Source organism: Nyctereutes procyonoides, unplaced genomic scaffold (assembly GCF_905146905.1).
Source record: "Nyctereutes procyonoides isolate TBG_1078 unplaced genomic scaffold, NYPRO_anot_genome, whole genome shotgun sequence".
Lineage (NCBI taxonomy): Eukaryota > Metazoa > Chordata > Mammalia > Carnivora > Canidae > Nyctereutes > Nyctereutes procyonoides.
Genome location: NW_026575136.1, coordinates 7,323,924 through 7,347,361, shown reverse-complemented (window position 1 = coordinate 7,347,361; position 23,438 = coordinate 7,323,924). Strand labels below are relative to the sequence as shown.

At 39.6% G+C, this 23,438-nt stretch overlaps 1 protein-coding gene and 1 pseudogene across 9 annotated transcripts in view; one reads left to right on the top strand and one right to left on the bottom strand.

The window, feature by feature from the left end:
- LOC129495548 (glycosyltransferase-like domain-containing protein 1) overlaps positions 1 to 23,438 on the top strand; it is a 388,336-nt gene that overhangs the window by 291,798 nt on the left and 73,100 nt on the right. The window lies entirely within an intron of this gene.
- LOC129495549 (proteasome activator complex subunit 1-like) lies at positions 6,257 to 7,416 on the bottom strand (annotated as a pseudogene).

Sequence of the window (23,438 nt, the reverse complement as noted above, 5' to 3'; positions counted from 1 at the left end):
AAAATCCTGAGGTATTAGTATTTTTCTGGAATACCCTTTCAGAAAACAGGCGTTTTAGACCTTTGGCTCCCTACTTTAAAAAGAGGGAGTAAAATTAAATAATTTCTCTGGCTCCTCTACAATCTCAATTCTGTGGTTCTATAAAAATTTTAATTGTGCAGTCCCCAAAGTCAAAAGTTACATAAATGCCAGGGAGAAGGATGATTTTTTTTTCACACAAGGTAAGTAAAAACAAATATTCTTTACTATGTTTTCTTTACTGTCACATAAATGGTCTCTTTCTATATTAAGTTCCTTCATACTTTAAAAAAAATAATACAAAATCCACACCCCATTCTTTTTTTTTTTAAAGATTTTATTTATTATTTATTTGAGAGAGAGAGAGCATGAGCTGAGGAAGGGTGAGGGAGAAGCAGACTCCCCGATGATCAAGGAGCCCCAACAAGGGGCGCTCGATCCCAGAACCCTGAGATCATGACCTGAGCTGAAGGCAGATGCTTAACCAACTGAGCGATCCAGGTGTCCCAACATTCTTGATTTTTAATTTAATTTGAATTTAATTTCTATTGAGGTTAAGTTTCCTATGTAGCATCAGGTTAAATCTGTTTGTATGGTACGTCAACAGGAAAAAATAGCCATCATTTTTCAAGTCTTTATGAAAGTGTGTATTTTCAAGTCTCGTCGCTGATATTGCCCCCACACCATAAGTTCCTCAGAGAGCGTGAACAGTATCTCTTAATTATTTTTAAATGTTCCATTGCATACAGTCTTCGGTTCTCTGCAGTTGCTTCTTATTTTTGTACAAGTACCCAATAATGGCTAAACTGCTTAAAAGGAAACTACAACACTTTATCTCATGTTTTTAAATGTTCTACAGGTGTAGGGAGAGTTATATTCTTGTTTTTAAACTGTTGGAGAAGCAAGACATTTGTAAAACTAATACCTACTTACTGAGGAGCAAGCTTTCTCTCTACCTGGGATGGGATACATCGCTATGCCTCCTGGGTCACCGTAACTATGTCATGGCTATGTCATCGTAACTATGGGGTGGAACTCTTAGACTCTTAATTTACCCAAGCTCAAAATCTTTTAAGGACGCTTTCCAAACTGTTTGCTATCTAATTACCTGTCTCCCTCTCCACTCCTCAATTTAGATGTATAGATCAAATGCTATGAAATGTCTCAAAGTAGGAGGGAGAAATCCCTGCCACAGTATAATCATTCCTGTTTATAGAGTTTATATGATGTTCCCAACAATGAATGATTATAAATAAATATTTTTTTACTGGAGAAAGAGGTCAAGAAAAGACATTTCTTGAGCACTTGCCACATGTCAGGCATAGCCATTATAATTTAATTCACAAAAGTGGAGGCATTATCAACCTTCTCCTGATAAAGAAACTGAGGCTCAGAGAGACCGTTGTTTTTTTTTTTTGTTTTGTTTTTCTTGTTTTTCTTTTTTACCAAGGTCACACAGTGAGTGACAGAGTTAAGATTGGAGCCAGTTGCTTCTAATTTCAAGTCTATACTTTTTCTCAAATGGAAGCAGTGGCATATTTTTCTTCTAAAATCATCTAGCAGTCGAAGCGTTGTGTTACAGAAAGGCTTTTAATGAGAACTGAACCGTTGAGTTGTTCTTAGGAGATTTCTATATCCATTTTATCAAATTGCCAAAATTCCAGAATCCTTTTCTCTTTTTGCCTGAATGTATTACATATGTCTAAAAAGGTCTGATAATAAAGTATAAAATTGTTTTCCTTAGTCATTGATGAGTGTTATATTACAGTTTGAGATGATTATCTGAAACATGTGTCTGTGGAATACTGTATGTACAATTTCAGAAGAACAGATCTTCAAAGTTTAAATCAGAACAGAGTGGCCCGAGGGCATTTGTTTGTTTGTTTTTTGCCCCGTCCCTGCAACCCTGAACATCTCCTTCTGGCTTGTGTGGCATATGTGCTGCCATCCCCAGAACCCTCTGGTTTGGGTACACACCCCCTCCCAGGCCTGGAGTGAAGGGTGAGGGGACGGGGGCACACACAGAGAGTGCCCATGCCATTATGTTCCCATCAGCACTGGAGGACAGCTGCTTACGAGTAGGCGGTAAATATCTTCTATTCAGTTTTTTGCAAAAATATGGTGAGATGAAATTCATATAGCATAAAGGGTGGCTCAGCGGTTGAGCATCTGCCTTTGGCTCAGGGCGTGATCCTGGGGTCCTGGGATCGAGTCCTGCATCAGGCTCCCTGCGTGGAGCCTGCCTCTCTCTCTGTGTGTTTCTCATGAATAAATAAATAAAATCTTCAAAAAAAAAAGAAATTCATATAGCATGAAATATAACCATCTTAAAGTGAATAGTTCACTTCTGACTGGTTCCAGAACATTTCCATCACCAGAATGGAACCTCTTCCCCACTAAGCACTTTCTTCCCATATTTCCCTCCCCCTCAGCCCTGGCGGCCACCAGTCTGTGTTCTGTCTCTATGAATTTATCTGTTCATCAAAATGGAATCATACATGTGACTTTTGTGTCCTGCTACTTTTCCTTTAGCATAATGTTTTCGGAGCTCCCCCATCTGCCATTGTGTATCAATACTCCGTCCCTTTTTATGGCTGAATAGTGTTTCAGAGTATGTCTGTGCTACTACCATTATGTATTCATTTATTTACTGATGGACATTTGGGCTGCTTCTTTTTTTTATTGTTTTTTAATTTTTATTTATTTATGATAGTCACACAGAAAGAGAGAGAGGCAGAGACACAGGCAGAGGGAGAAGCAGGCTCCATGCACCGGGAGCCCGACATGGGATTCGATCCCGGGTCTCCAGGATCGCACCCTGGGCCAAAGGCAGGCGCTAAACCACTGTGCCACCCAGGGATCCCCTGGGCTGCTTCTACTTCAAGGCTATTGATTGAACATTATACGTACTGTGATTACCCCCCAGAAACCTTATAGCTGCAGACAGAGCATCATAGGGCTGAATCAGATGTTAACCTGCCATTAAGGTTCTTTTCGATGCTAGGCTCACTGAAATGCATTGTTATGCTACTTTGCTGTGATATACAGTATACGTGGGTTATATGTCCTATGCCAAAAACTAGCTTTTAGATGTAATATGTACTTATTTATGATGTTTTTGTTTGTGTTCAGTACTGAACTTAGGAGAATTTTACAATGTCTGTTTGGAGAGCTTAGGTCAGAGATGCAAAAATAAGTCCTCCCAAAAGCTCTAGTAACCAAAAGTGTTAAGTATACTCTTTTGTCAATTAATGAAGAAAAGCTATTGAAAACATTAAATTATCTGGCATGTCTACATATATAATAATTATGCAGCCAAGGCTTTTCCTTTTGAAACAATTTATACATTACATAAACCTAAGTTTCTCATCCAAGTATCATTTCAAGAGAGGCAAGTTTAAATAATGGAGGCAATGGGGAAACATAATATTACGATAATGTTCTTTGGTGCGGTTTGGAGGGTTTTAGGAAACATTTGGAACTATTTTTCTCATAAAGTCACTTAACTATTGAAGTGTTATGATAGCATTTCCCTCTGCGTTGTATACAATACAAAAGGAGTCCAGTTAAAGGAGACAGCGATTCTAAATATCCTGATTAGAGGGATTTCCACTAACCAGGAAATTACATGCTCTGGAATCCTGGTATTAGTTTAATACAGAGATGCAGCAAAATAAGGCAGGGCCAGGTGATTTAGGGAGTCCCCTTCACTTTCAAATATCCATTTCTTTGCAGCTTCATTTAGCAAATCTACATTAAACTTTCTGGAGTGGATGGAAAAGGACCTGAATTTTCAGAATAAATATTCTCTAGTTAAATTGATGTCATATTTTGTTGAGGAATATTTCTAACTAGATTATAAGCTGATACTTCTCTCGAAACTGCTCTGATGAAGAAAATGTTTAAACTTTTCTTACACCATTATTATTGGCCTCTTTGAAACTTGACAGATATGTGCCTCAAAGGTTCTAAACATCTGTCAAGTGTTAACTTAAATTAAGTTCCCTTGTGGATTGATAACCATTATGTTCTTTGCATTTGACGTATAGATACTCACTGGTGATTGTTTCTTATTATAAAATAACTATAGCCTTTTTATAAATTTAAATTGTAACAGCGATTAAAATGTACTGCATTTTTAAGGTATATAATCTGTTGAATAAGAAAATGAAAGCCATTTCATGTGTGCTTTTAAGAAGTATAGAATATTTTTGTTATATTGGAGCTTAAAAACCAATTCTGTTGAGGGTTGCAGTGCTATCTATTATTACGGATGACTAGAGGCTATGGCTAAGCTATACATCAGAATGAATAAATTTCCTTGTCAGTGAACGTTGGGAAAGTACTTGAGAGACCAACCTCAAGAAAAGGGAATTTGTTTCAGGCTGTCACTGAAGTGGTCATTTCCAACTCCCTCCCCTTCAAACAAAAATGAAACAGAACAAAACAAAACAGTGGCTCTGGCACCAGGTAATTTAAAGGAAAAACAGGAACCCGGAGAATAACATTGACTTTAATTGAACTCCCCTTAAACATGAAGCATAGTACATTCGGGAGGGTGGAATGAGGATCATCAGCAACCTCAATTAAACTAGTCGGGTATTTTTCCATTTCCAAATAGAGTTTTTGGAGGAGATGGGATCTCAAGCTGAGTGCGGCATCCAGCAACCAGCATCTCTCATGGTCTTGCAACCTTAACTAGAATGTGTGGCCTAAGACACAGGCCACAAGTCTCCGAATAACAACTGAAAACAAACGATTAACTGTTTCAGTGCCAGGAGCCGCACTACAAAAATGAGCAGAGTAGAATCACCCTTGGAGCTTAGAGGCTGGCACACCAGGCAGTGGTATGTGGTGCTGTGTGTGCATGCGGATGAAACACCCAGCCTCGCTGGGACGAGGGGATCGAAAGCCCAGAAGCCAGACTGGCGTTGCTATGTCCAGGCCTCCGTTCTCACTTGGTAAGAGATCAAAAGAGTAATCCTAGACTCTTTCATTGGTGGGTACCTTAGTGGTCATTGTATCCGAGGGGACAGCTCTCACTGTTCATACAATTTACTGTAGAAAGATCCAAAATGAGATTTCCTCAGTATAGCCGTTCACCCCAATGCTACCCTCTTGAACAAGGAACAAGCAGCAGAGAACGGGTGGACTCCCTGACTGTAGGACCCCGGGGGTTCGAAGACCTTCTCTTCTTAACTTTGTTCTGCATGCACATGGTCTGCACTCATACCGCACTTCCCACACCATCTTTCCCGGGGGATAATACCTATCTGTTCTCAGATTTGCGTATACCAAATTCTATTTACTCTCCATATTTTTCCTCTGTTGCTAAGAGTTTCATGCTGCTAAGTGGCTGCTTTCTTTCAAGTTCCTGATCATTTCCACATCCCCTCCTCACCCCTCCATCTCTAATTGTCTGATTTAAGGCCAGAAAAGTAGTTTCCCTGCTTGCTTCATCTGCCTTTTTAGAGCTTAAACTCTTAGCAAAGTGAGTCAAGAATGTATCCAATATTATGTTTTTGCCAAGCAAGCCTTCCAGATGGTGTCCTCATGGTTGAAGTCCCCCACACTACTTTCTGTTACTTCTGTGCCTGTTCTGTAGTCTCTCTTACCAAACCGTGCCCTCTACCTGGCCTGGAAGTCAGGAGTGCACTTCCAAGAAGAAATATATACACACATGCACATATGCATATTTATAATCTACAAGACAATTATTATGGTCCTGGTAATGTATGTAGCTCTCTACTTTGAGCAAATCTTTTTCTCTTGGATGAAGTTTTCCTTTTGGCCAGGACTTGCTCTTTTGCTCTTAATAGCACTAATATTAAAAAGCTAGTATTTATTAAGTGATTGCTATGTGCCACATTCCATACTAGGTTATTGCTCGCTATGACTTCATTTGATACAAAATATACTAACAGTAATTCTTATGGTAGAGATATAATCCTCTCCATTTTAACTATGAAGACATCAAGGCTTGGGGAAGTAAAGTAACTTGCTTGCCCAAGGCTGCACCATCGTAAGTGAAAAGCCCAGGATTTGAACCCAGAATCCTAATACTTCAATGCTTGCATTCTCTCTCTCTCTCTCTCTTTTTAAGAGCAATGATATGACTATTGTGCCTCAGAGGCAAGGAGAGGGAGAAACCAACAGGCTGAAGGTGGGGGAAAGTCTAGAGTGCTGTGTAAAAGATAGGAAGGTCTTTGCATGCCCATTGCAGAATAAGAGGAGATTCTCAATAGATTGTTCTTTTTGTTTCTCCCTTGGGCTTCTTGAGCTTCCCAAAGCTTTTCAGGATGATGTCATATAACACAGCATAAGCATTATGGATCTCCATGATCATCAACCCAATGTCCCAGGACTCTGCCTCATACAGAGCTTGTGCACCAGCTGCCAGTAGTCACCCACATGGGGCTGCTTGACTGCCTTGGTAACAGCATTGGCCCCCTTAGAGAAGTACTTGGAGATGTGGGTGTGGAAGCCTTCCAGCTTAGTGTGAAGGTGTGCACACACACTTTCCCTGGACAGCCACTCCAAAATTATTCCCATCCTCGATCTGAGGTATCTGTAGCTGCAACCAGGTGGTGACCAGATTGAGCTTCTCCATGACATCCTTGATCTCAGGCTTTAGACGTTGAATGGGGACCACAATCTTGTCTTAGTTCGCAGGGCCACAGGGAGGACCTTTGTCTTCATCTTCCTCTTTCTTCTGTTCATCTTTGTTTTCTCTCATCTGCTGTTTCTTCCACTCAGCCTTCTCGTTCTTCTTGACTAGATCAGGCACTGGAATGTCCAGTCAGGCCTTCAGTTTGCTCAGGTTGGCTTCATTGAGAGTTGGCTCCTTTAAAAATGCATCCACTTCAGAGGTGCCTAGGTGGCTTGGTCAGTTAAGTCTCTGGCTCTTTTTTTTTTTTTTTTAAGATTTTAGTTATGAGAGAGAGAGAGAGAGAGAGAGGCAGAGAAACAGGCAGAGGGAGAAGCAGGCTCCATGCAGGGAGCCTGATGCAGGATTCCATCCCGGGACTCCAGGATCACGCCCTGAGCCAAAGGCAGGTGCTAAACCGCTGAGCCACCCAGGGATCCCCAGTGTCTGGTTCTTGATTTCAGCTCAGGTCATGATCTCAAGGTTGTGAGATTGAGTCCCATGTCAGGTTCCATGTGGAGTCTGCTTGAGATTCTCTCTCTCCCTCTGCCCCCTCCTGCATTCATTCTCTCTCTCTCTCTCTCTCTCTCTCTCTCTCCTCTCTCTCCTCCCTCCCTCTCAAAAAAAAAATGCATCCAACTCAGAAGTCTTGGGGAGATAGCTCCCCTGCAGGTTCTCTGTCTTGGTATACAGTCTTCACAGAACACATCCACCTTGGCTTGGGCTTCAGGCTTAGCCCTCAGTGTGGCCATGGCCAGGGCAGGGAGCCTGGTGTCCCATGAGAAGCAGAATGGGCATCAAGACAGGAAAGTAAAAGCAGTGCTTACCACCCGCATGGCCTTCCTGGGCAGCAGGGAATCAACAGTTAGTACCTGCTTCTTAGTTAGTACCTGATTCCCTTTGCCTGTTCCCTTGCAGTACCTTAGAAGTGAATCATTACCCTTTAAGATCATACCATCCTGCATAAAAATTCCAAGTTAAATCAATCTCATTCAACCTTGTGTGTTGGCATACAGACCTCATAGTCGCAAAGTTTTCATCCTAGTTGGTTTCCCTTTATTTTCCCTGAAATTGTCTGGACATGTTTACCGCTTGCTCCTTTGTTTTATCCCCCATGGTTTCCTGTTTTGTGATTGTCTCTGAGCATTTTCCTCCCTCTTCCCTGTCCAAAATTTAGCTTAGAGGCTTCTTGATGATACTGGGAAATGAAAGATAGTCTTTCCTACCTTCATGTAAAACACTTTCCTAATGTATTCTTTCCTTTGTTGGAGTTTATAAAACCAACTCTTAGCACTGTCCATGTGGCCACCTGTTTGCTCCTTGTATCTCACTTTTGCTTCTAGAGTTATAACCTTTCCTTTAAAGAAGAGATAAACCCCACTCATCAATACCACCCCTCCCCTGATCCTCCCCACAACTATACCCTCCTCCCCAAGTCCTTGAGTTTTCTTCCTAGATGGCGGTTACAGTAGTTCTCCCTTCTGGTGGCACATAAGAATCACCTGGTATAAACAAATACCAGTGCCCAGGGACTATCCCAAATCAGTTGAATCAGAGTTGTTGGGAGTGGGTCCTAGACATTTAAAACTCCCCGAGTGCTTTAAAGCTTCTGATTTGCATCCTCATTAAAAATCAGCATTATGAACTTTGTCTGGCAGTAGCATTAATTCCCACTGCATTGAACAGAAGTGGGTACATTTTATGAATCTTGGCAGGCTCCATCTCCTACTAAGATTCATGCTGTAGGAAGACAACGTGCCTCTTACTTAGCTTGGCTACAGCTTTGTTCACAGCCATGAACAAGTTCCATGAGGATTCTTTTCTGCCTGCAATTAGTAACAGCATTGTGCCTACCTCCTAAGGTCTGAGAATACTCCTAAAGCTTTGTGGTGTATCTGCAATCACCCTCCACGGAGAGCCCAGCACCTTTGGTATACTTCCAATTGCACACTTGTCTTTCCTGTCTCTCTTGGCATGTATTCTTTTGCTGACTCTTCTCTTTTCATTTATTTTCCTCTCTTTTCTTAACATCTTTTTCTTTCAGATTCCCTTCTAAGATCTTTTTGTGCTTCTGTTATAATCTAGGTCAGAGAGATGTCCTAAGGTCTATTCATCTTCTCTAGCAGGAAACAAACTAGCATCTAGAGTAGACTCAACCAAGGCAGGAACACAAACAAAAATACTGCCTGGAAGATATGATTCCTACCTTCTAGAGCTTTCTTTTAGTTTAGAAGGGGAAATGAAGTTACGGGAAAGCAGCAGAGCACATATGTAATCATCAACATTCTAGAGTCTCAGAGAAAGCAACTTGAGGAAGGTCAGTCTTGAACTGAACCTTTGAAGATAGTAGAGGGCACCTCAATTTGATTGAATAACATCAGTGGAGGTGAAGTGGTGTAATTCAATATGGATTATATATGATGGAGAATTTGTTCCAAGGAGAGTGTGAGTTCTAGGGAAGTAGAATCGATGGGATGGGGTTGAATTAAGAGAGAAAAGTAGTTAGCAGGATGATAAGATTAATGATTCCATCCCCCTTCCCTAATCACAACAATTGCTAGACTCTAAGATATAGAGGAGAGGTCAAGCACTGCATCTTCAGGGTGCTCCCATGCTTAGCATAAAGCCTAACAAAGAGCAGTCATATAAAATATATTTAGGAATGAAGAAACTCTCAACCTAGGAGGGTATTATAAATCCCTTTAGAAGTCAGGTGAACTTAACATACTCTAGTCTTCAGAAACAGGCAAGTAGGTAACATACACACACACACACACACACACACACACACACACACGCACAAGTTTTCCATATAATTACAGGGGCTTCAAAGACTCCCTGAAGACCATTCACAGTCTCCAGGTTAATAATTAGTGATTTGGAGGTAATATGACACATTATTTATGTCTTGAATATTATTTAGACTTTCTCCTGTGATTTAAACTTACAAAGAACTATTCCATCAAGTTTTTCTAGTTGTAGAGAAATTCTTTTAAAAAGGCATTATGGGTAGATTTTATTGTTGTGAAAGATAATATCTATTTTCATGAACATCATACAAAGTCTACTCTAGACAACTTTTTCAACCAGTTGATTCCCATAATTCTTACTGGTTTTGAAAAACTAATGAGTGCATTACTATTTTCACAGAGAACACTCTTCAATAAAATTTTGATTTTATCCCACAATAACATTGAATTACTTTTGCAGTTTGCCTGTGTGACCATATACAGATAAAGAATAATGAAAAGAATCCCAAAAAGTTGTGCCAAAAGACACAATATTTCCAACAACTTTCTTTCTATGACATATGGCAAGAATAGCCTTTTTAGTTAAGCATGGGCAGTAACACAATAGGCCCTTAATATCTGCCTACCTGTTCAAAACTATTCAGTACTTGAGTATAAGCTATTACTAGATAGTATTTTGACTAAGAAGAAGTTAAAGAGGGGAAAACATTCTTAGGAGTGAAAGTTTTGAGGGGCATCTGGGTGGCTCAGTGGTTGTCTGCCTTTGGCTCAGGTCATGATCCCAGGATCCTGGGATCAATTCCCGCCTGCATCAGGCTCCCTGCAGGAAGCCTATTTCTCCCTCTGCCTATGTCTCTGCCTCTCTTTCTGTGTTTCTCATGAATAAATAAGTAGAATCTTTGGGAAGAAAAAAGTGAAAATTTTGATATTGCTGGCTAGGTATGAGACTCTTTCCTGTTCATCACCTCCCTCTTTCTGAGCTTGCTACCATGTTTTTTATTGGCTTATCCTCAAATCTCTGCACTTAACATCTAGCTTAAAACATATTTCTCCAACAGCTTTTTTCCTATATCTTCATGGTTTTCTTTGAGTGCCTTATGCAGCTACGCCAATCAAAAATAATAGAAAAAAGAGAAGATATGATAAGGGATGGAGGGTTGTTGCCATCATAGTTTACCATCCTCACTACTCTGGTATCTGGGAAGTTTTTATACCAGTAATGCCACTGATAGCCACCAGTGCAAGGTGAAGGATTCAGTGGTAGCTATTTAGAGCAGAAATTTCAAACAAACAAACAAAGAAGAAAAGATCTGAATTCATCAACTAGTTCTGGAACTTTTCTGGGAGACTCTCTCCAATTATGGCACCCAAAACATCCATAACCGGCATATCTAGTCTAAGCAAGTTTGTTTTGCTTTCTTTCTGGAGCAAGTGGCCTTGGTGTGAGATGGACTTACCAATATATAGTCTCTGCTCTGCATCAATCATTCATATACCATTTCAGCTAATCCTTAAAATAACCCTAAGAAGTTGCTCCCATTTAATAAGTGAAACAACAATGGTTATCTTCTTGGCCCAGGGCTACTTACCTGAGAGGTGATTACCCTGAAATTTGAGTCCCAGACAGTTTGCTTCTAAAGGTCCCCCTTCTAATGAAGGATTTTTACTCACGTATCCTACCTTCCCTCCCAACTCTGTTTCTAGGATCTATGTGACACTTCAGTGAGAACAAAATTTAGTTGGCATTGTTATCCACTTCTCTGGAGTCATGAACAAAATACAAATAAAACAAGATCGAAAGTCCACAGTTGGGATCCCTGGGTGGCGCAGCGGTTTAGCGCCTGCCTTTGGCCCAGGGCGCGATCCTGGAGACCCAGGATCGAATCCCACGTCGGGCTCCCGGTGCATGGAGCCTGCTTCTCCCTCTGCCTATGTTTCTGCCTCTCTCTCTCTCTCTCTGTGACTATCATAAATAAATAAAAATTTAAAAAAATATATAAAAAAAAAGTTTAAAAAAAAAAAAAAAAGAAAGTCCACAGTTTTGCACACAAATGTCTTTGCCATTAACACCAGCAGCTTTAGTCCTACCAGGCAGAAATGATCAAGTGTATCTCTTTCAAAGAATACATCCATATTGTTTTCCGATAGAAGAGTAATATGTATTTGTCAGAAGATGACCTAAACTGATCCATTCTTTAATAAACCAAGGAAGTTGGATTGTTCTGCTAATCTGTGAATGAATGGTCTTGTCAACATGATCCCAAGAGACTGGGAGTGACCTTTTGTGGATATGGCTTTGGGTCAAGGAATGTGAGGCCAATAGGAAGCAGCCTCATTTGACCTTTGAGCCTTCGTGTGACTGTAACTTTAAAATCTCCAAAGGCAGAAATGGTTTTTTTTCCCCTATATAACATGTAAATTGGGAGTTTGATATTTGTTAAGTCTTGTGAAAATAAAATTTGAACTTAAAAATAAGTACATGCTTCTTATAACTCTTTAGGTTCACTTTTCTAGCAGCAATCACCTTCATTTCTGTGAAACTGAAACTTTATTAAGCAACCACTTGTGCCAAGCACTATGCTGAAGGGGTTCCTATAAATTATTATAATTTACCCTCTCAGTGGTCCTATGGCCTTTTTAAAAAGGATCATGCCAATAATGAGGGAACAGCAGTGTCGTGTTTGTTATAATGACAGTAATTTCTTCCTATCAAGATAGGTTTTAAAATGTTACACTTAGATTTTGTTATCTTTCCCTCCAAGAAAGGATACATGCTATTTATGAGAAGCTCAGCTTAATCATATCAGATGAGAAGAATTCTATTGTTTAAAATGTTAGTTCTGACCAAAGAACTTTGGATACTGAAGGCCCTTACTTACTCTAAGACAGTTTAACACCAGAGCAGGTCCAAAGAGTGTTTCATGCATCTTAAAATTTAAATTTAAATTTAGCCAATCAGGACTCAAAGCTAGTATCAGTGTTGATCATACAAAGGGAGATGTTTCTAATTAACTAACTTTAAAGCCCTATCTTAATCACTTAGAGCATTCTTGTGCACATCTGCGCTGCAGGAGTAACTGGATTACCTCCATGGTGTATGTGTGTCGGGCTGTGCGTGTGTGTTTAAAGCAATGCTATAACTCTGTCCAAATGGGATTCAGCACTGCTTTAAAGTTTAGAAGCAAATGTGTACTTAGTAACATAGTTTAAAAATTGAAACCCCCTTCTACCTTATATGTTCTTCTCTTGTAAATTGGGCTTGTTTGTGGAGGGCAGCCATTTCAAATACTGTGACACATACACCCCAGAACTTCTTCCCTCTTCTTTCGATCTAACCCAAATGAGCACCAGAGCCAGGGCCTCTCATGTGGTTTTGCTTCATCTGACAATGACATCAGTATCTTTCCCCTTGCCTTATTTTTATAAATTGGTGCCCAGAATGAGCAGTGATGCCAGTAAAGGAAACTGAGTCCTAGGAGTAATTTTTCATTAGAGTAAATGAAGTGATATGATAAACAAGTAAAACCTGATGTGACAACATGGCACAAAGCTGTGATACAAATTGTTTGGTTCTATTCCTGTGAATGTTTTCTGAAGCTTTTATTATGCCTTTCTCGTGTCTTGTGTGTATATATACTGATCAGTGGAAACATAATTCGTGTTCAGATATTTATTTCTATCAATGAATGACCAGATGGTTCTTGCCTATGTTGGAAGACAACCATTTTCCCTATTCGGTAATTGAGGGACATTCTTTATAACAAACTAAATAGGATGACCAACTCTAGTCCAAGTGAGAAACACGCAGCTGCCTTGCTCTACTTTGTAAAGTTGGCAGAGGCTCACACATGCCTTTATTCTTATTTTTTTAATTGAAATAGTTTGTGTGTTTTCCCCACCGAAGTAACACATGCTCATTGTGGAAAACCATGGCAATGCAGACAAAAATAAAGAGGAAGAATGCTTATAAATTGATTTTTACTACCCATAGCTAGCCACTTGGAGATTTAATGATGGTGATGAAGATACAAAACTGATGTTTATTTGAGTGCATGCTCTTTGCTGAACACTGTGCTAAGTGGTGTACACAAATTAGTTTATTTAATTCTCCCCCACAGCCCACTGATGTAGGTAATGGTATTGGCCTCCCTTTGAAGCTGAGAATACTAAGGTTCGGAGATGTGAAATGAATTGCCTGGATCACACAGCTCCCAGGCCCCATAGTAGCAGACTTCATTGAACCTGGGATTGCCTGCCAGCCAGCCCCACTGATTGCTAAGGGTTAACTGATGAAGTCTTCATTTGTTGTATAGGCTTCAAATATTTTCTTCCCTTTTGCATGCTGCCCTTCAGTTGTATTTATGAAGCATTAGGTATGTTAAAACATCTTATTTTTACACAGAGGAACCTGCTCTTTGCTTTTAGGGTTTCTACCTTTAGTGTCATGTTTTAAAAGGCATTTTCTATTCCTAGATTGTAACACAGGAGGGGGAAAAAAAAGAAATGCTAACAGTACCAGAAGAAAATAATCATAAGCCAGAAAGCCAAGGTGTCTGCCAAAGCTGTCATCAACAGGAAGAGAAAGGAGATCTGAGATGTGTCCGAAGGCAGTGACAAAAGGGGAGAATAAAACTAGTCCCTTATTATATCCATCGAGTGCAGCCTGCTCAATAAAGCAGTTACATGCACTTCCTTTCTTGCCTCCTGTCCTCCCCTTCGAGCTCCTGCAGCAGGCTCTGGACTAAGAGGAAGGGCTGGAGCAAAAGAGAGGAGGGCTTGTTAAATAGCTGGTGCTGTTGGAGGGTCTCTCTTGGGTGAATAGGCAAATGCAATAGGCAAAACCAGCTCTTCTGTGTGGTGCAGAGGTATGTTCTTTTGAGGCCTTCTTGGGAAGACCTCACACACAGAGGGATTCCCCAGCATGGATGAAACCCTCTCTGGGTGACCTCTTATCATTTCCTTCTCTCAGATCCTGACATACAGGTATGTCCCTTACCCTGACATCAACCTTCTTGAGCATAGACCTTTCAATATGGTGCATGCATGACTTCCCCCCACTAGGAACATGCGGTGGGAGGGAATCAAGTATCCTCTCCTATTCAACTGGTAAAAATGGAGGCTTCTTCCATTGCTGCCCAATCTCCTTGCCCTGCCGTGTGGACAACTTCACTCAGCTTCCTACCTTCAGAATCCTGGCATCAGGGCTATTGTCAGGATCTATGCCCCATATGCAGTAGGTTCTCCCAAGAATACTTCTGAGCTCTGTTCTAGGAGCAGGTGGAGGTGGCAGGATTTTGAGTTTCAGCAGCTTGGAAGTCATCCAGTTTGGGGAAAGAGATGCCAACATCCCTTCCGGCAAACATCCCAAATCTCTACAAGGAATTATCATGGAGTCCATCCACACCAGTGAATTTCCTCCTCATATTTAGGCTGTTAGAGAGTGATGAGTAAGAGTCATGGGACCAACATATCCACCTTTAGCAAGTCCTGCAGAGGTGTGTTTCACACTTCCTTTTGGCATTGGTAGGTCTTAATCCTCAAGGTTAGGACCTGAGCTGAAATAGGAAAATAATAGGAAAAGTCCCATTTTACACCATGTGACGTAGAATTATTTATGTTGTGAACATATCACGTGATTTAAAAGTTTCTAATTTTTTTCCCAAAGTGTATCATTATTTATCACAGATACCTTCTCATTAGTTTATCACTTTTTTTAATTAGTGACCCAAGCCATCAATAAATGGATACTCATTTCTTCTAGAGATATAACTCCATTACAATAATATGAAAAAAATTGTATCAGAGAAGTGTTCTGTATTGCAAAGCCATTTCTGTGTCACAGTGTGTCGGCCTTCGAAGCAGTATTTTGTTGATCTTGGTGACAACAAATTCAATATATCTAATAATACTGCATAGCAGGTCTTCATTCTCTTTCATATTGATGTGACAGTCACTCTTTAATGAAACCTCATTTTGTATACTATTTGCATTGTAGATCAGGAACGAACAGCTGAGTTTGCTTAGGCAATAGCTGAGCTGTTTATACTTTTTATATTCTTCCATCAAGAAATAATTACCCTTCAACCAACCTTACCTCTTCCTACTTCACATATGCAAACCACCTAAATAAAACATACTCAAACATCCAAACCACACATCAGTATACGAAAACAATCAGGGCCCAGAAAAGCATAAAATTGTGTATGCATAACCCTTTCCACTTCCTTGTACCAAGGCAGTCATTCATTCAGCAAGTACGTATTGAACATCTACTGTGGGCCATAAACCTGTGAGCCAGTAGAGTTGATTTTGCTCATTTATTTACTACAGGGAGTAAAGAATAAGATTTGTTTGAACTCCAGTTCTATAAAATCAAAATGTTATTTCTGGCTTAACAAAGATAGTATTGTAGTAGGACTTTAGTATCTCTTGGTTGGTTGTCTATAATTCTCTGCTGGAATACATCTACTACCCATGGATTGGTTTTAAATGGCCTTCAGCAGATATTACTGCAGGGCCATCTGGCCATTTGCTATCTGTACTCCTAAACTTACATTCAGCTCTAGAATAATCTGGCTTTGACTCCCTGAGAACTTGGTTATGCCATGGCATATATTATTGAAATGTTAAATGTGTATAAACTAGGGCACATATTGACAGCTCAGGTGGTATGTAATACTTTAACATAGCCCAACCTAACAAGATGCAGACACCCTCGATACAGCTAAATTATGGAATTAGGTACATTTTTAAGATGACAAGATTTTTGTTGTTGTTGTTTTATACGAGAACTCCATTGAATGGTTACTTTTCCCAGGATGTTTGTTATTATTAATATTTATGGTTAAAAGCATAAAATTTCCACTTATATCCAATTTAGTATTAAAGGAGATGTTTGCACATCTGTGTTTATGACCCACAAAAATACAAACTGTGACTGTATATAATTCTCTCTTGAAAACACTTGCCCATATTCATGAGCCCATCATTCAAGGAAAAGCTGTTTCAAGATGCAAAGTGAAAACCTTTCTGCAGCTAATGTTGAAACTCAAAATAACGTTCAGCATATCCTGAAGGATGACCATGGATTGTTGTGATCCTTCAACAACCAATGTACTATCTCTTTAAAAAGCTTGTAAGAGGGAGGGGTGCCTGGGTGGCTCTGCTGGACTCTCGATTTCAGCTCAGGTCATGGCTCATGTCATGATCTCTGGTTTGTGAGATCAAGCCCCACCTGCCTCCGGCTCTGCAGGGGACCTGGATCCTGCTTAAGATTCTCTCCCTTCCTCTTTCTCCCCTTCCTCCCCCCTCCCAAAAAAAAAAAAAAAAAAAAAAACCTTGGAAGAGGGAAATTCAATCATATGTTAAAATGTCTGTTTTTTCTTAAAGCAGCAGAGATTTCAGTTTGAGTGGGCACTCCATAAATACCTGCTGATTACCTTACAGTTTAATTAAATGTCTTAAAATTTAGAAAACTGTTGAGTTTTTAAGGAAGCATAAAACTTAGGTACAAAACTCTCTCTCCTTGTCTCACTTTGGTGAATCTATAGCACTTCCCAGGCAGAGTGATCAAGATCTACATCTGTCATCCCCACCTCTCCTCAAAACTTTCTTTTCTGATATTTCCTGTCCAATATCTGTTACAGTTTAGCAAGTCAGAAGCTGGCTCTTAACAATTGACTGTGGGATGAGGTCCTTAATAACTTCAAATACTGAAACTTCTGGATAGAAAGCAAAAAGTAAGTTTTTAAAACAGTAGCATAAAAATAAATTTAGAACATGAGAAATACAAGATGCTTTAAAAATTAATGCATATTTTTAAAGGATTAAGTAGAATTTTAATACATTCATTAAACTGAACTCAGTGGAGATGTTAAGTATTAGATGTGTATGAAGGGAGACTTAGTGACCTAGAAGCTAGATCTTAAGGACTAAAAGGATAAGAATCCAACACATGTCTAATAGGACTTCCAGAAGGAAAAATTAGAGAAAGTGTTAGAGGCAATATTCAAAGAGATTTGGGCAAGAAATTTCCAGAGATTATTAAAATCATTAATTCTCAAGGTAATACATAGGCTTAGCTTTAAAAGGTCAGAGAGTACAAAAAAGTCTATAATACAAAGCAAAATCCCTTTCCCCAGTCCTTCCCTACTCCTAAGCTCTCCCACCCACAGAGGCACTGCCACTGACAAAATGTTTAATTTTTTTCTGGTCTTACCATTTCTTGATTTTTAACATAGATATTTATCTATTTACTTCCTACCAGTAGAAGTGACTTAGTCAGCTCTCTCACAGTCTGGCTTTCCCTCACCCTATCCTTCCAATGTGGCTTATATATCAACTTTTGGATAATTAAATATTCTGTGTTTATAGCATTATTGCTATGTAAAAAATGTTCCCTGCTGAGCATCATTGTATTCCGTGATTAGGTTTCCTTCCTTGAACAACTCTTCACTTTTTCCTGAAGCTAATTATTGCTTTGGCTGTATCTGCCCGGTGTCTGTCTCTATCACAAACTCATTCCTAAGCTCTGTTGCTGTCATTGAGTCATCATTTTGTTACAGTGAGTCACATCAAGAAACCCATCTTTTCCATTTTTTTCATTGGATATCTCCATCCTGGAGGCCTCCATTCTCTGGTTCCTAATCCTTCCAGTTGCTCTTTGGGCCCTTGAGTCAACTATTTCCTTGATCCCGTGTCTCTCTCTTCGTTTTCTTTCCCCTTTTAGTGTGGTGTATCTACCATAAGGTATGTACATGGGAACTACAATTTCTTAAGAATTCACGTGTCTGAAAATGACTTTATCTTGTCTCACATTTGATTGATATTTGAGTTTTGAGCTTTCATTGAAAATCATTTTCCTCTTGAGCTTGAAGTAATGGTCTATTGTTTTCTACTTTTCGAACTTCCTGTTGAGAAGTCCCGTCTATTTCTGATTGCGTGCATGTGATTCTCCCTGTTTGCTCTCTCAAAAGGCATTAGACTTTCTTTTTCACTGCTGGTACTCCTAAATTCCAAAATTCTGCTTGAACTAGATCTTTGTTCCTTTCTTTTGCTGGTCACTCATTCCCTTCAGCACAAGGAATTTTCTTATGTGGTTTCTTTGATTTTCACACCCCCCCCCCCGTGATTTTCCACATCTTCATTTTCTTCAACTTCTATTCATCAATATTGAAACTTAGATGGACTTCATTTTGTTATCTCTTCTTCTACTTCAGTCTTTCCATTTTGGGTTTTCTGCTTTCTGTAAAATTTTCTCGACCTTATCTTCCAATTCATCTAATGATTCTTTTTCAATTACAGTATTTTTGTTTGCAAGCAGTCATCTTTGTTCTTGAATGTCCTTTGTTATTACACTCTGTTTTTCTCACCATGAATGCAGAAATCTTATTTTATCAGTTTGAATATTATAGGGTTTTTTTTTTTTTTAATTTTCTTCTGTTCTTCCCTTTGTCTCCATTTCTTTCAAGTTCCTTTTTCTGTACTTGTTTGCTTGGTCATATTTATTTCATGTGAACAGTTTTTTTCCTCAAAAGTCTCATGGTCCCTGGATCTCCATTCCTATTTGAGAGTAAGACCCTGAAAGATATTTAGTAGTTCAGAGACAGGGCTCATGGACTAGTAACCTTTTTCATAGAATGAGCAAACAAGGAATTCACTTGTTTTGCTTTGGCATCCCCACATGTCACTGGCGACAGGTCAGTCCAGTAAGTTTCCAGAGAAAGGTTCCTCCAATCGCCTACATGGGGAATCTATTGCTGTCTGAGAGCCAAATAGTTCGAGAAGGGTGCTAGAGAGGCATCACCAATAAATGGGCATTATTTCCCTTAATTTCCCTCATCCTTGCCTTCAGCCTTACCTGGTCTCTGGGGCTTAGCCCTTCTGATAAGGAAGCCTCCTTTCTGCTGTTGAGGTGAGGAATGGGAGGTAGGGGTAGAGCGGAGACCAGAGGTAACTGGTCTGGCTGTTACGCCTGGCTGCAGTGGGCTCAGGGAAGTTATCAGAGGGGTTTGTGCTCACATCATATAGAATTGCTACCAGTTCTGGTTTCAGTTCTGCTCTGTATCTGCACCTCCAGAGGTACCTGATATGTCCGATACCTGAGCCTTTGGAGTTTCTCTGGAACAAATGAGCTGCTGCTTCTTGGCTAACATTGCATGCACAAGCAAAATCATCTGCACGCATGGACATGTCCTGCCTCCTCCTCTCTGCTCAAACACCACTCGTCTGTCTGCTTTCTATCTTCTGAAATTTAGTTGACATTTCTTTCCTATTGTCATCTTTCTCAATTTACCTCTTTGTCTTTGAAAGTCAAGGCCTTTTTTAAAAATTCCCATACCATTATTTTGGTGGAGATTCAAAAGGCAAGAGGGATTTAAAATTGGTATTTGATCTGCCGTGCTGTCCCCAATCCATTCTTCACACTGCAACAGAGCATTTATTCAGCCCCAACTCAGCCTTAAATGGCCACAAACCACTTGCCTTATATTATTAAGGGCAGAAAAGCCTTCCCCTGGTTATACCTTGGGCCTCATTTTTGTCCCTCCCCTCACCCACCTTCACTCCTATTCAACCTCAATCAATACTCTGATTGAGTATTTTGCTTTTTATGCCTGGACCATGCCCCCCACCTTCCCTGTCCTCCCCCCCCCGGCCCTTTGCACGTTCTATTGCTCTTAGCGCAGCCCACCTCTCACTACCTCAACTGGCTAACTTCCAGTCACCACCAACCCTCAGCTGAAAGACCACCTTCTCTACAGAACCTTCCTTGGCACTAACCCCATCTCCATGACTGGGTTTCTATCATCCTAACACCTATTCTTCCCATGATCGGAGCACCTACCACATCATCTGTTCCATGAGTGCAACTTGGCTATTTGCTCAGCACTCTGATCTTTGTTTAATGGTAATTGAATGGTTTATTCTCTGAATGTTTTTCACTCAGTATTTTCACAGAGTATTTATGGCATTTCTTTGCTTTCAAGCCTTGGTTATGTTCTAGTAATAGCCCAGCAATTTACCTATCTGTTATATTTTTACCCCTGTTTTCCAAATTTAGAAATACTGGAAATTATAGAAAAGCTGAAATAAGTGAAGGTGTTTGTACACTCACTTTGTACAGTTGAAGACTTCATCTCACATGTAATATTAACAAAGCTATATCTTCTAGCATCAGTTCAGAATAAAGTCAGTTTCTGTGGCTTAACAACTGAACAACAGTAGAATCAGAACTTGAAATGAATCAATACTTAGTGCCATAGCATTTAATGTGGTGGTAGGAAAAAGTGGGTTGTGCTAGAAGTTGGATTTGCTGGTAATTTTGATTTCTTCAGGTTGTGGATGGGCAAATGAAAAAAAAAGGGACTGGATTTTTTGATGCCCATCTGTTCACGCTTCAGAGACCTGGAAACTGATGTTTTAAATTTCCTGGTTTTATTTTCTTGGTTTATGCAGCTTTAAGAAGGGGGGGAAAATGGAAAATCTCAGTTAGAAAAGTGAAAAGAATAAAAGGAAAGACAAGGAAAAGTGAAAGGTAGGAAAAAAGTAAAATAACAAACAAATAATAGGGAGGAATATATTCGTTTGATTTATAACATTAGGCCTTTTTGTAACTAATGTGCCTCTAGGCATGAGTACATATCTATGATTAGTACATAAATGAAAATAAGGTAACATATTAAAATGCCTGCCTTAAATGGATGGCTAACGTGTAACTGGGAAGAGTTAACAAGAAAAACGTATCTTAAAAAAGCATAAGTCTGATTCAGAAAATGGGTTTCACTATGAAATGACAGTGGAGTCAGAGACCAGAAATTTTAACGTTGAGTGTCTCTTTAGTAATCGTGACAACACAATTATGATAATCTTCACCATTGTTATCAATAATAAAAAAGAACAGTATTTCCTGACCTCTTACTATGTGCCAAGCCACGTGGAGAACATCACTCTGCAAAGGCAGCATGCTATTATCCGCATTTTACAGATGAAATGACTAATACTTACAGAAAAAATTCTCTCTCCAGGTCAGCTAATAAGTAGCAGAGCCCTGAATTTGAAAACAGACCATGTGCCTAGAGCCTGCTGACCCAGTGTGCCCTTTTGCCCATGAATAAGGACTGTAAGATAATCAGTAGATTTGATAGAATGTTTTGATCCTTATTGTTCTGTGAGAAGTCTACGACTGGTGGTATTCTCATTGATCAGATGAGAAAACCCAGGTTTAGAGAGATTAAATCATTTTATTCACAACCAAACAAATTTTTAAGAAAAATTTCTTTTCTAAAACTCCATCCTCTTTTCTTGACTCTTAATAAACAAGTAACATTTTGTGCTTCACAATGAAATTCACAAACATTTTCTCCTTTTTATCCTCCAAATTCTTTTATCAGTTTTGATGGTCGGCTCCCTCTTCTTTGACAATATTCTCTTGTTGTCACTGCCTGTCAACATAGATATAGTGCCTCCTACTCCATAGGTTTCCTGATACTCTGTTTAGGAAGAGTTTCACACATCACAGTGTTGACCCTCTCTCCTTTTTCCACAGCAGTATCCATTTGTATTGGTCATCTCAGGCTGCCAAAAACAAACAAACACATAGACTGAGTGCTTTAAACATCAGATATGTATTTTCTCACAGTTCTGGGAGCTTGACACCTGAGAACAGGGTGCCAGTATGGTTGGTTTTGAGTAGGACTCTCTTCCTGGCTTGCAGATAGCTGCTTGCGGCTGTGTCCTCACACGTGGTAGTGGAAGGAGAAAGACAGAGAGAGATCTCTTCTGCTTCTTAGAAGGCCACAGTCCTGTTGGATTAGGGCCCATCATGACCTCATTTAAACCTTGTTACCTCCTAAAGACCCTATCTCCAGACATAGTCACATGAAGAGTCAGGGTTTCAACATACTAATTTTGAGGGAACACCATCCAGTCCATTATACCAATAAAACGATGTCCTGTTCGAAAGGAGAGTCTCCAACTGGAAACACTGCCATAGGGAATTCTTATATTTATTTGGAAAGAAGAGAGCGATACTTTCTTTAATATCAACACATTTTCCCATCCCGCTTTCAACTTCCAAATAATGGCTTCTCAAAAAAAAAAAAAAAATCATGGAATAGGACATGTGATTAGAGATCATTTTTAGAATTTCCTTCAACACTTTATTGATGCTATAGAAGAGTAGTGAGAACGTTTACTTGCCGACAAAGTAAATCCCAACAAAAGAACTTGTGGAGTCTAGGCACGTGTGAAACGGCCTCCTCCTACTTCAGAGAGATTACCTCGGATCTACAGTTTTCATTTTTTATGAACTATCATTAAATGAACTAAAGTGAAAGGATGGAAGGTATTGCAGTTTCGCTTCTGACTTATTAATGAAACAAATGATGAGCAAGTTACCCAGTTTGAATTGAAAAATTAGATCATATTAGTAATAGAACCGGTAAACAGTTTAAGTTAAAGGTGATCTGAAGAATTTACAACTTTGGGAACTAAAAGCCTAAAAAAAGTTAGTATGAAATGTTGCTATATATGCACTAAAGGCTTTGTAAATACAGATATGACAGGAGGAACTTAAATATTTGTCGAATGAACACTTGTTGATTGATTACAGTTTCTCATTTACTAACTTACTAGGAAAATTGTTGTTACCCAAGATGGCCTTAGGACTGATTCCTTAAGTGTGGGTATCAACCTGAATGAGCAAAGGCATGGGAACCTGACTTAGATATACTCAGCAACTCTACACGGCACAATTCTCTTTTAATCCTCTGAAGAAATTTGCAAAAACAGACACCATTCCAGTTTATAGATTAGGAAACTGAGGTTCAGAGAAATTAAATGGTTTGAATAAATTCAAATGCAGGAAGTGCCTGTACAGCCTGGATTCTCTATCCAACATGCCCATTGCTTGAGTGGAGTTCTTTAAGGGGCTTCACAAAGATTTCTCCCCACCTGTCCTCCCAAAATAATCTTTCATTTCAAATACCACAGGCTCAGAATCCCATTTATAATAAGTTCCCTTGAGT